General features: G+C 45.9%; 1 protein-coding gene across 2 annotated transcripts in view; it reads right to left on the bottom strand.

The window, feature by feature from the left end:
* ERG (ETS transcription factor ERG) overlaps window positions 1-12,630 on the bottom strand; it is a 315,726-nt gene that overhangs the window by 199,897 nt on the left and 103,199 nt on the right. The gene's annotated exons all lie outside the window — the stretch shown is intronic.

Raw genomic sequence — 12,630 nt, 5'->3', positions numbered from 1 at the left:
CTCCCTGTCCATCACCAACTCCTGGAGTTTACTCAAACTCATGGCCGTTGCCTATTTTCTGTCTAATTCTTCTAAGACGACCCTCCTCTGAAAGCCCAACAGGAAACCCCCCATTACCTCTTGTCTCACTGTCAGCTTCTAGATCCTTTTTGTAATGTGTAACAAAATAGGTACATTTACATAAACTTGTTTTTTTTTCCAAATAATAATGGAAAGTAAAAATTTGAATTGCAGACTTTTCAGACAACGATTAAGTCACAAAAATTTGATTTCTGACTGTTACTTTAGGCATACCCTTTTAATTTGTGATGATAAACTTCAACATAAAGACAGATTAAACTTGGATTTTAAAACAAAGGATATGAGAATCACATGCTTAGAGTTCTGTATTTCCGTCAGCCTCAAACTCAGTTGGCGCAATAATACCATTATCGTAAACTTTTATGGGGCTAATCTGGAGGTCCATATAAATTGGTATTATTGTTTATTTTTGGATATTGATAATAGCAGCCTATTAGCAGTTCATGAGAATGAAAGGTACTTTTCAGAAAATCCACAAAGAATCACTAAAAAATTAACAGCAGGCTTTGGTTCTGTTTGTTTACTTTTTTAAAGCACATTCGCAGAAGTAACATGTACTCTCTCAATTAAAGCAAACACAAGCAGGATTTTCATTTAACCCTGGAATCTGATCTATGAAATTAAAAAAAAGAAAAAAACTTTCTCTGCTATTTACAGTTCCTGCTTTGGGAAAAATCCCAACATCTGGATACCAGAGTCAGCAGCAAAATCCACAGAGACACATGTGCAATTTTATGCCTGCAAACCCACTATTTTTTCGGGTAAAACGACTGGGGAGGTGCTTCTTCCTCATTTCTTACTCCACAGAAATTTTGAGGACTGTTTACCAAATGGATCCAGGGTAAGAAATCATATTACGTAACAAAAAGCCGGTGTACACACCTACACGTGTGTAACGAAAAGACCTTCCAAAAGAGTACTTTTCCTTGCTATATGCGATGCACCCTGAACATTTCCACCCTTTTCCATCTCATTCCATTTCCTTTTGTCAATACCAGCTTTGACTCACGTCCACAAATGGGTCGTGACCTGCAGTTTGAAAACCAGGGCTTCCAGGCCACGCTGTGAAAAACACCGGTCCTTAGGCCAGCACCAGCAGGACCCTTGTCTGAAGGGCAGAAAGAATCCCAAGGCCCATCGATGCCAGTCTCCAGGTGACTCGTGTGCCCATTCACGTTTGAGCAGCTTTGCTCTAGAACATGATACTCCAGGATAGGATCTGTCATCTGAACTGACAGACAAAGAGCGTGCCTCGAAACCAGCGTTGTTCAAAGGAGCTCTGTCATTCCACTGACTTCAAGAGGCAACACGTCTTTCTGGCAGGAGAGTTAGGTGCAAGTGAAAATTTATTTTCTGTTTTATCAACTGCACCCCATAGGGCTTCCATTACCGGCACAGGGCTCCTAACCTGGGATACCAGGCCCTCCCAGGGGCTGGGGTGTGGAGGCGCAGAACTGGTTGCAACAGATCTGTGAGCATATAAGAGTGTGTATGTGTGTACTCATTCTGGGTGGCAGGGGGGAATAGAGAGCATTTACCAGATTCTAAAGGAAATCAGTCCTGATTGTTCATTGGAAGCACTGATGTTGAAGCTGAAACTCCAATACTCTGGCCACCTGATGCGAAGAGCTGACTCATTGGAAAAAACCCTGATGCTGGGGAAGATTGAGGACAGGAGGAGAAGGGAGTGACAGAGGATGAGATGGCTGGATGGCATCACCGACTCAATGGACATGAGTTTGAGAAAACTCCGGGAGTTGGTGATGGACAGGGAGGCCTGGTGTGCCGCAGTCCACGGGGTCTCAAAGAGTCGGACATGACTGACTGACTGAACTGAACTGAACTGAATTCTTAAAGAGTTCTAAGATTTGGGCCCTTCCCTGGTGGTCCGGTGGTTAAGACACCACACTGCTGCTGCAGGGGCAGAGGTCCAATCCCCAGCCCGGGAACTAAGATCGCGCATGCCACATGGTGCAACCAAAAACAGAAAAATTGATAAGAGTTCCAAGACTTAAAAAAGGTGGGCTATCAGGCTATGAAAAGACACAAAGGAAACATAAATGCATATCACTAAATGAAAAGAAGCCAATGTGAAAAGGCTATATGCTATATGCTTCCAACTCTGTGACAGTCTGGAATCCGCAAGACTACAGAAAGAGTAACAGTGGTAGCCAGGGGCGGGGAGGGGATGGAGGAGCAGAGAAGGAATGAACAGGCAGAGCACAGAGTTACAGAAACAGGTCGCTATATGCTGGTCCAAGGCCACAAAATACACAGCACCCAGAGTGAACCCGAATGTAAACTACAGGCTCGGGGTGATGCGGACATGTCAAGGCAGGTTCATCAATTGTTCACAAATGCGCCACGACAATGGGAGAGGCTGATAGTTGGAGAGGCTGTGGGTGTGTGGGGAGAGAGTATATGTGAAGCATCTCTCTTTTGATCAATTTTGCTGTGAACCTAAAACTATTTTCAAAAAACATAAATAAAACTATATACATAAAAGCACATCAGAAACTATATACAGATGCTTTTCAACTGTGGTGTTGGAGAAGACTCTTGAGAGTCCCTTGGACTGCAAGGAGATCCAGCCAGTCCATCCTAAAGGAAATCAGTCCTGAATATTCATTGGAAGGACTGATGCTGAAGCTGAGACTCCAATACTTTGGCCACCTGATGTGAAGAACTGTCTCATTGGAAAAGACCCTGATGCTGGGAAAGACTGAAGGCAGGAGAAGGGGACGTCAGAGGAAGAGATGGTGGGATGGCATCACCGACTCAATGGACGTGAGTTTGAGTAAACTCTGGGAGTTGGTGACGGACAGGGAGGCCTGGCGTGCTGCAGTCCATGGGGTCACAGAGTTGGACACGACTGAGCGTATGAACTGAACTGAGTGCCCTTGAGAACATATTGTCTCTTCTGCAAATGGGCTGTGTGGTTACAACCTTCAAAGGAGGAGAGAGAAGGATGAACAATGAACTGGGCCGTCATTCCCAGAACAAAGTTCCTGGGTCACTGTTGCTTCACTGTGACCACTTACTCAATTCCATCCACACCTCTATGTTAAGGACCTGGTAGACTTAGGGTTCCGGGAGACACACACAGGTAACTGATTATAATAAGGTCACTTTAGGTAATGTACAATCTAGCAAGCAGAGAAAACTGACGCAAAAATAATCAGCATAAGGTGAATACCTGTCCCTCCCTTCAAATGGCAGGGAACAAATGTCAAGATTTGGGGGATGGAAAACAGAAGCAAGAGGTCAGAAGAGCCTGGAGGAAGGGAGTCAGTCCCCGGGTGAGTGGGCGCTCCGAGGAAGGGTAGAAACGCCATGGCAGAGGCACCAGCTTGTTTCCAAACATGATCTCTTCCGGTTTGTCTGCCCCATTCTGACTGGTGTGCCCATGCTGGCTGTCAACACCTTGGTTATCTACCCTTCGGGAGAAATGAGCAGGAGAGAAACTGCTGCAAAGTTAGGCTGAGTTCATTGTGCACAGAACACATAACTCAAGACCGTGGGTTTGGGACTTTCCTGGTGGGCCAGTGGCTAAGACTCCACGCCCCCAATGCAAAGGGCCTGGGTTCAACCCCTGCTCAGAGAACTAAGATCCTACATGCTGCAATGAAGAGCTTCCCTGGTAGTTCAGACGGTAAAGAATCTGCCTGCCATGCGGGAGACCCGGGTTTGATGCAGGGGTCAGAAGATCCTCTGGAGAAGGAAATGGCAACCCACTCCAGTATTCTCGCCTGGGAAACCCCAGGAACAGAGGAGCCTGGTGGGCCACAGTTGGTTGCAAAGAGTCGGACAAGACTGAGTGACTAGCACTTTCTTTCAGGCTGCATCTAAAGAGCCACGTGCCTCGGTGGGGGCTGATGATGCCACATGCTGCATTAAACCCAGTGCAGCCAAATAAACACATTTTTTTAAAAACTGAATGAGCCATTAAAACAAACAAACCTGGGCTTGATGCTGGCAGCGGTTCTGTGTGTCTTCTGTGAACACTGAATGACTTTCTTGGTGGTTTTCAAAATAATGCACATTTTTTTTCCCATTAAACAAGTTATATAGAAAAGTGGGGAATGCACACAAGTAAAAGCAAGAAAAATAGGCCCTTTCAAAGTGAAAAGGCAAGGGAAAGATAGTAAAGAAGAACATCAAGAGGGGCAAGAAAATATGGGGGTAAAATTTATGGGGTATGTCATGGGGGTAAAAATTAAAAGGCAGAATGAACATCAAAACCAACGTGTATGACAAATACGGCAACACAACTCAGGATGGGTATCACTGAAGTATCACGGATACAAGTTGTTGAGAAAAACACCAAAACTTCTAAATGCCAACTGCAAAGAGTTGCCCACATGAGCTGTCTACACTTACTCATTCTCCCTTTCGGGTTTGAACCCACTCCAAGGAGGCTTTTGTCCACTTCGTGCAAATTCCTCTATCCAAGGCTGCCAATGTATTTCTAACTTTTCTATTTTTATTTTCCCAATGCTGGGAAAGATGGAAGGCAGAAGGAGAAGGGGACGACAGAGGATGAGATGGCTGGATGGCATCACCAACTCGATGGACATGAGTTTGGGTAAACTCCAGGAGTCGGTGATGGACAGGGAGGCCTGGCATGCTGCAGTCCCTGGGGTTGCAGAGAGTCGGACACGACTGAGCGATTAAACTGAATGTCTTTCATGCTGTCAGAACTGACAGTCTTCCCCTCCACGGGTCTGGCACTCCCTCTGGCTTCCTGGACCCGCCAGCTCTTCCTCTCAACCTCTGTGGGCTCCTCCTCCTCTTCCCAAACTCCGCGTGTTGGAGGGACTCAAAGCTCATTCCTAAGGCTCTTCTGTAACTCAGTTCCCAGGTGAGTTCATCAGTCACCAAGCCTCAAATGCAGGCCGATGACTCACCATGTAAATAACCCATCCAATATGCATCATGAAGCTGTTTACAAAAATCAAAGCTTTGATGAGATCATGTTACCCATTCTGCTTAAACCCCCCAATAGTCCCCTGCCCACTGACATGCAAAATAAAACGTACAAGTCCCGGTCTTTGCAGATCAGAACTTCCCATATGGCCTCACCCTTATTCCACACCAGCCCCCATCACCTGCAGTTCCTTGGACAAGCCAAGCAGGCTCCAGCCTAATGGCCTTTGCCCATGCTGTCCTCTCTTCTGCAGACACAATTCCTGCATTGGAACATCACTTCCTTCAGGTCCCTCTCTGAACTCAGTCTCTGAGTCATGTCTGCTCTCTGTGACACCAAGGCCTGTGTGGTCTGTCCTCTGTCCATGGGAGTCTCCAGGCAAGAACACTGGAGTGGGTGGCCATGCCCTCCTCCAGGGGATCTTCCCGACCCAGGGATCGAACCTGGGTCTCCTGAGTCTCCCGGTGGATTCTTTACCAATTCAGCTGTTCCCAAAATCCTTCCCTAATCTCCCGGGCAAAATGCCACCTTTCCCTCCATCACTCTCCTGATGACCTCTTGATTCAGTTCAGTTCAGTTCAGTCACTTGATTACCTTACTTTAATTTTGTAGAACACCAACCAGCATTAAAATTCATATATTGATATCTATACATACATATGTGTTGTAACGCTGGCAATATACTATATATATATATATATTTCTGCCTAATCTCTCTCAACCCCTAGAATGTAAGCTTCATGCAAGCAGGGATCTTACCTGTTTGGTTCATGCTATATCCCCAGCAACGTTGACTGGTTTTGTGGATATGGGTCCCAAAAATTACAAAAGAGAAAGCACAACTTGATGATAAGTACATGAGGAAATAATCACTGCCACAAGCTTTCAAACAAAATAATGCTGATAAAAACTCCACTTTCCACTCATCAAATCAGCATAGGTTAAAAATCACAACAAATGTGATAAAATTACATTTTCAGATACTCCTTGGAGAAGTACAGAAGCGCATAATTGGGTGGGGAGATATTGTTATCCAAAGCCTCAAAAATATTGGTAGTATTTGAATTAATCAAGGTTTCTGATCAGGGAGGGCCTTCCCTGATAGCTCAGGTGGTAAGGAACCTGCCTGCAATGCAGGAGACCCCAGTTCAATTCCTGGGTCGGGAAGATCCCCTGGAGAAGGGATAGGCTACCCACTCCAGCATCCTGGCCTGGAGAGTTCCAACTGTGTAGTCATGGGGTTGTGAAGAGTCGGACACGACTGAGTGACTTTCACTTTTCAGATCAGGGAGGAACTGAAGAAAGTGATCTTGTAGGGAAGTTAACCAGGCAGCAGAGATCAGATGCAGATAAGGAAGGCTGGGCGGGAAAAGCTGCAGGCAGATGAATAGTTACAGTCCAGAGACAGCGCAGGTCAGCCACGAATCCCACACAAAGTGGAAAGTGAAGGAGAGAAAAGTGTTAGAGATAAGCCCTAAGTTTTAAGCCTGGTCACTGGGAGAAGTGGCCATGATGGAAAAAGGAAAAGAGGGATTAGCAAAAATTTTTAAATGATGACAGGGCTGCTGGTGATGACGCTGATGATGGATAATCATTCCTACTTACCAGACACTATTTTAAGACCTTCACATGAATCACCCCACCTGATCTCCCTACAATACTAGGCAGTGGACACCACTTTCCTCATTTTACTGATAAAAGAACCGAGGCCCAGAGGGGGCCTTGTCCAAAGCCAAACATGAAATGCCAGGCCAGGGAGTATAAAGGAAGGGGTACGGCTTCCTAGCCTGTTTGCTCACCCGTTACTCTGGAACCGCCTCGTCCCCAAGGGAAGTGTAAATAAGTAAAGTGAAGTCGCTCAGTCATGTCCGACTCTTTGTGACCCCATGGATAGCAGCCTATGAGGCTCCTCTATCCATGGAATTTTCCAGGCAAGAGTACTGGAGTGGGCTGCAATTTCCTTCTCTAGGGGATCTTCCCAACCCAGGGATCGAACCCTAGTCTCCCACATTGCAAACAAATGCTTTTATACCGTCTGAGCCACCAGGGCAAGCCAGGAAATCTGTTTCTGCCTGGTTTAAAACCGGGGACCTTTCACATGTGAGGCGAACGTGATAACCACTACACTACAGAAACGGGACAAAGGGAAGTGGTTCACCAGAAATGCCATGATGCTACACAATGATGAATCTGGCCTCAAAGGAGGCTGGACTCTCTGTGACCTAAGCTCTGCATTCAATGCACTAGAATATATGAAGATGTTCCCAAGATGTGCAGCCATCATTCAGCAGAAGTATGGCTCCTCTGGTTGACTGCTGAAGATACGTGTACCCACATCCAGGTGAGGTGTCTGCACCACTCCTGTAAATGTGAGACTGGAACTCAGGAGAGAAACCAGAGCCAGAGATGACAGAGTCCCCTGTGTGAAGGTGACAACCGAAGTCATGAGACTTTGAGATCAGAAGGGAAAGAAGGTGTGAGAGGCAAAAGAGAGGGTGAAAGTAAACCATGGAGGACCCGTAAGGTCAATCTTGCCCCCACTCATTAGTAAGAGCTCTCACTGGGAAACACACCTCTCTCATCGTGAACTCACTATCTCTAAGCCCACCTCTGGCCCACGCCTCCTGCACATCAGTGGTCCCAACACTGGGTCGTGCAACAAGGATAATGAAGCTCAGGGACGTTCTGGGGGTCCGGTGGTTGGGGATCCACCTGCCTAACGTGGGGGACGTGGGTTTGATCTCTGGTCAGGGGACTAAGATCCCACATGCCTCGGGGCAACTAAGCCGACACTGTGCAACTCAGGAGCCCTCTTGCCACATCTAGAGAGAAGGCCACGTGCCACAAGGAAGAGCCCTCGCACCATGACTAAAGATCCTGCGTGCCGCACTTCAAGACCCAACGCGCCAAATAAATATTAAAAAAAAATAAAAATAACGATGCTCAAACTCCACATGCGCAAAAAGAGCCACAGGCTACATCAGAGTCAGCCATGCTGATGATTCTGATACACTCAATTGATGGGGGCTGACTTGAAACATTTTTGATTCAAATTCTGGATTAGTTAATTTCCCATAAGGCAGAAGGACACTTCTCTCCTGGACTCCTGTTACACCCCAACAAGGAGCCCAGGAATCATACTGGCATCTTGAAGCCCAAGTCCAAACAGCATACTATAAACCCTTATACTTCCACTGTATAATCGTAAGGGATTTGACTTAGGTCATACCTCAATGGTCTAGTGGTCTTCCTTACTTTATTCAATTTAAATCTGAATTTTGAAATAAGGAGTTCATGATCTGAGCCACAGTCAGCTCCCAGTCTTGTTTTTGCTGACTGTACAGTTTCTCCATCTTCGGCTACAAAGAATATAATAAATCTGATTTCAGTGTTGACCATCTGGTGATGGCCATGTGTAGAGTCTTCTCTTGTGTTGTTGGAAGAGGGTGTTTGCTATGACCACTGCGTTCTCTTGGCAAAACTCTGTTAGCCTTTGCCCTGCTTCATTCTGTACTCCAAGGCCAAATTTGCCTATTACTCCAGGTATCTCTTGACTTCCTACATTTGCAATCCAGTCTCCGATAATGAAAAAGGGCATCTTTTGAGGGTGTGAGTTCTAGAAGGTCTTGTAGGTCTTCATACCATCATTCAGCTTCTTCAGCATTATTGGTTGGGGCACAGACTTGGATTACTGTGAAACTGAATGGTTTGCCTTGGAAATGAACAAAGATCATTCTGTTGTTTTTGAGATTGCATCCAAGTACTTCATTTCGGACTCTTTTGTTGACTATGATGGCTATTCCATTTCTTCTAAGGGAGTCTTGCCCACAGCAGTAGATATAATGATCATCTGAGTTAAATTCACCCATTCCAGTCTATTTTAGCTCACTGACTGCTAAAATGTCAACATTCACTCTTGCCATCTCCTGTTTGGTCACTTCCAATTCACCTTGATTCAAGGACCTAACATTCCAGGTTCCTATGTAATATTGCTCTTTACAGCATCGGACCTTGCTTCCATCACCAGTCACAGCTGGGTGCTGTTTTTGCTTTGGCTCTGTCTCTTCATTCTTTCTGGGGTTATTTCTCCACTGATCTCCAGTAGCATTTTGGGCACCTACCGACCTAGGGAGTTCATCTTTCAGTGTCCTATATTTTTGCCTTTTTATACTGTCCATGGGGTTCTCAAGGCAAGAATACTGAAGTGGTTCACCATTCCCCTCTCCAGTGGACCACGTTTTGTCAGACCTCTCCACCATGACCCATCTGTCTTGGGTGGACCTCCATGGCATGGCTCATAGTTTCATTGAGTTAGACAAGGCTATGGTCCATGTGATTAGATTGGTTAGTTTTCTGTGACTGTGGTTTTCAATCTGTCTGCCCTCTGATGGAGAAGGATAAGAGGCTTATGAAAGCTTTCTGATGGGAGAGACTGACTGAGGGGGAAACTGGGTCTTGTTCTCATGGGCGGGGCCATGCTCAGGAAATCTTTAATCCAATTTTCTGTTGATGGGTGGGGTTGTGTTCCCTCCCTGTTGTTTGACCTGAGGCTAAACTATGGTGGACATAACGAAAATAATGGTGACCTCCTTCAAAAGGTCCTCTGCACGCACTGCCACACTCAGGGCCCCTGACCCTGCAGTAGGCCACCGGTGACCCACGCCTCCACCAGAGACTCCTGACACTCACGGCAAGTCTGGGACAGACTCTTCTGGGGTCACTGCTCCTTTCTCCTGGGTCCTGGTGTGCACAAGGTTTTGCTAGATCTGATAGACAGGGTACCTGAAGGACTATGGACAGAGGTTCCTAACACTGAACAGGAGGCAGGGATCAAGACCATCCTCAAGAAAAAGAAATGCAAAAAGGTGAAATGGCTATCTAAGGAGGCCTAACAAACAGCTATGAAAAGAAGAGAAGCTAAAGGCAAAGGAGAAAGGGAAAGATACACCCATTTAAATGCAGAGTTCCAAAGAATAGCAAGAAGAGATATGAAAGCCTTCCTCACTGATCAATGCAAAGCAATAGAGGAAAACAATAGAATGGGAAAGACTAGAGATCTCTTCAAGAAAATTAGAGATACCAAGGGAACATTTCATGCAAAGATGGGCTCAATAAAGGACAGAAATGGTATGGACCTAACAGAAACAGAAGACATTTAGAAGAGGTGGCAAGAATACACAGAAGAACCATACAAAAAAGATCTCCATGACCCAGATAACCACAATGGTGTGATCACTCACCTAGAGTCAGACATCCTGGAATGTGAAGTCAAGTGGGCCTTAGAAAGCATCACTACGAACAAAACTAGCGGAGGTGATGGAATTCCAGATGAGCTACCTCAAATCTTGAAAGATGATGCTGTGAAAGTGTTGCACTCAATATGCCAGCAAATTTGGAAAACTCAGCAGTGGCCACAGGACTGGAAAAAGTCAGTTTTTATTCCAATCCCAAAGAAAGGCAATGCCAAAGAATGCTCTAACTACCACACAATTGCACTCATCTCACACGCTGGTAAAGTAATGCTCAAAATTCTCCAAGCCAGGCTTCAGCAATATGTGAACCATGAACTTCTAGATGTTCAAGTTGGATTTAGAAAAGGCAGAGGAACCAGAGATCAAATTGCCAACATCCGCTGGATCATCAAAAAACTAAGAGAGTTCCAGAAAAACATCTATTTCTGCTTTATTGACTATGCCAAAGCCTTCGACTGTGTGGATCACAATAAGCTGTGGAAAATTCTGAAAGAGATGGGAATACCAGACCACCTGACCTGCCTCTTGAGAAACCTGAATGCAGGTCAGGAAACAACAGTTAGAACTGGACATGGAACAACAGACTGGTTCCAAATAGGAAAAGGAGTACGTCAAGGCTATATATTGTCACCCTGCTTATTTAACTTATATGCAGAGTACATCATGAGAAATGCTGGGCTGGAGGAAGCACAAGCTGGAATCAAGACTGCTGGGAGAAATATCAATAACCTCAGATATGCAGATGACACCACCCTTATGGCAGAAAGTGAAGAGGAACTGAACAGCCTCTTGATGAAAGTGAAAGATGAGAGTGAAAAAGTTGGCTTAAAGCTCAATATTCAGAAAACTAAGATCATCACTTCACGGCAAATAGATGGGGAAACAGCAGAAACAGTGACAGACTTTATTTTTGGGGGCTCTGAAATCACTGCAGATGGTGACTGCAGCCATGAAATTAAAAGATGCCTGCTCCTTGGAAGAAAAGCTATAGCCAACCTACATAGCATATTAAAAAGCAAAGACATTAATTTGCCAACAAAGGTCTGTGTAGTCAAGGCTATGGTTTTTCCAGTAGTCATGTATGGATGTGAGAGCTGGACAGTGAAGCAGGCTAAGCGCCAAAGAATTGATGCTTTTGAACTGTGGTGCTGGAGAAGACTCTTGAGAGTCCCTTGGACTGCAAGGAGACCCAACCAGTCCATCCTAAAGGAAATCAGTCCTGGGTGTTCATTGGAAGGACTTATGCTGAAGCTGAAACTCCAATACTTTGGCCACCTGGTGTGAAGAGCCAACTCATTGGAAAAGACCCTGATGCTGGGAAAGACTGAAGGCGGGAGGAGAAAGAGGATGAGACAGTTGGATGGCATCACGGACTCAACGGACCTGAGTTTGAGTAAGCTCCGGGAGTTGGTAATGGACAGGGACGCCTGATGTGCTGCAGTCCATGGAGTTGTAGAGTCAGACACGACTGAGGGACTGAACTGAACTGAAACCCTTATACACGTGATTAGGATATTCAGAGCAGTGGTGCAAAACAATGAAGCCACCAGTGTAAACAGATAAAGAAAAAAAATCAGTTGCTCTGATAAATGTTTACCATCATACTCGTCTGAAAAAGTGAGTGTTACTCTCTGAGTCATGTTCGACTCTTTGCGACCCCATGAAGGTGGCCCACCAGGCTCCTCGTCCATGGGATTCTCCAGGTAAGAATACTGAAGTGGGTTGCCGTTCCCTTCTTCAGGGAATCTTCCTGATCTTGACACTGGGTCTCCCCCATTGCAGGCAGATTCTCTACCATCTGAGCCACCAGCGCAGCCCCATAAGACTAGGTTAGTTAGTTAAGTCGCTCAGTCGTGTCCGACTCTTTGTGATCCCGTGGACTGTAGCCCACCAGGCTCCTCCATCCATGGGATTCTCCAGGCAAGAATACTGGAGTGGGTTACCATTTCCTTCTCCAGGAAGACTAGGTTAATCATTAATAATTATTCGTTATCTAAGCAAGGTCCACAGAAACACCTCAGGTGCTTGTCAAAACGCAGATCTCTGAGTCCAGCCCAAACTTACTGGAGATGGAGCTTTCTCAGAGCACCCAGGAATCTGCATTTTGATTAGATTTCCAGGCTATCTTCTGAGAACCACCTCTGCGAGAAACCTAGCAGGAACAATGCACGAATCATTCTCCAGAGAAATGATCTGAATGTCCTCCAACCCCCGTTTACAACGCTGGTAAAGCTGGAGGCCTCCCTGAAAGTCAGGGTCGCTGAATCTTAACGGGAAGTTGCCAGTTTGGGGGACAGCACTCCCTTAAGCCCCCCGGCATGTCCCCTGAGCACAGCCCCCACCAAGAGATGGGGCTCAGCCCCACGAGGA

The sequence above is a fragment of the Cervus elaphus genome, chromosome 19 (assembly GCF_910594005.1).
Source record: "Cervus elaphus chromosome 19, mCerEla1.1, whole genome shotgun sequence".
Taxonomy (NCBI): Eukaryota; Metazoa; Chordata; class Mammalia; order Artiodactyla; family Cervidae; genus Cervus; species Cervus elaphus.
The sequence above is the reverse complement of the archived record's forward strand: the minus strand, read 5'-3'. Positions and strand labels throughout refer to the sequence as shown.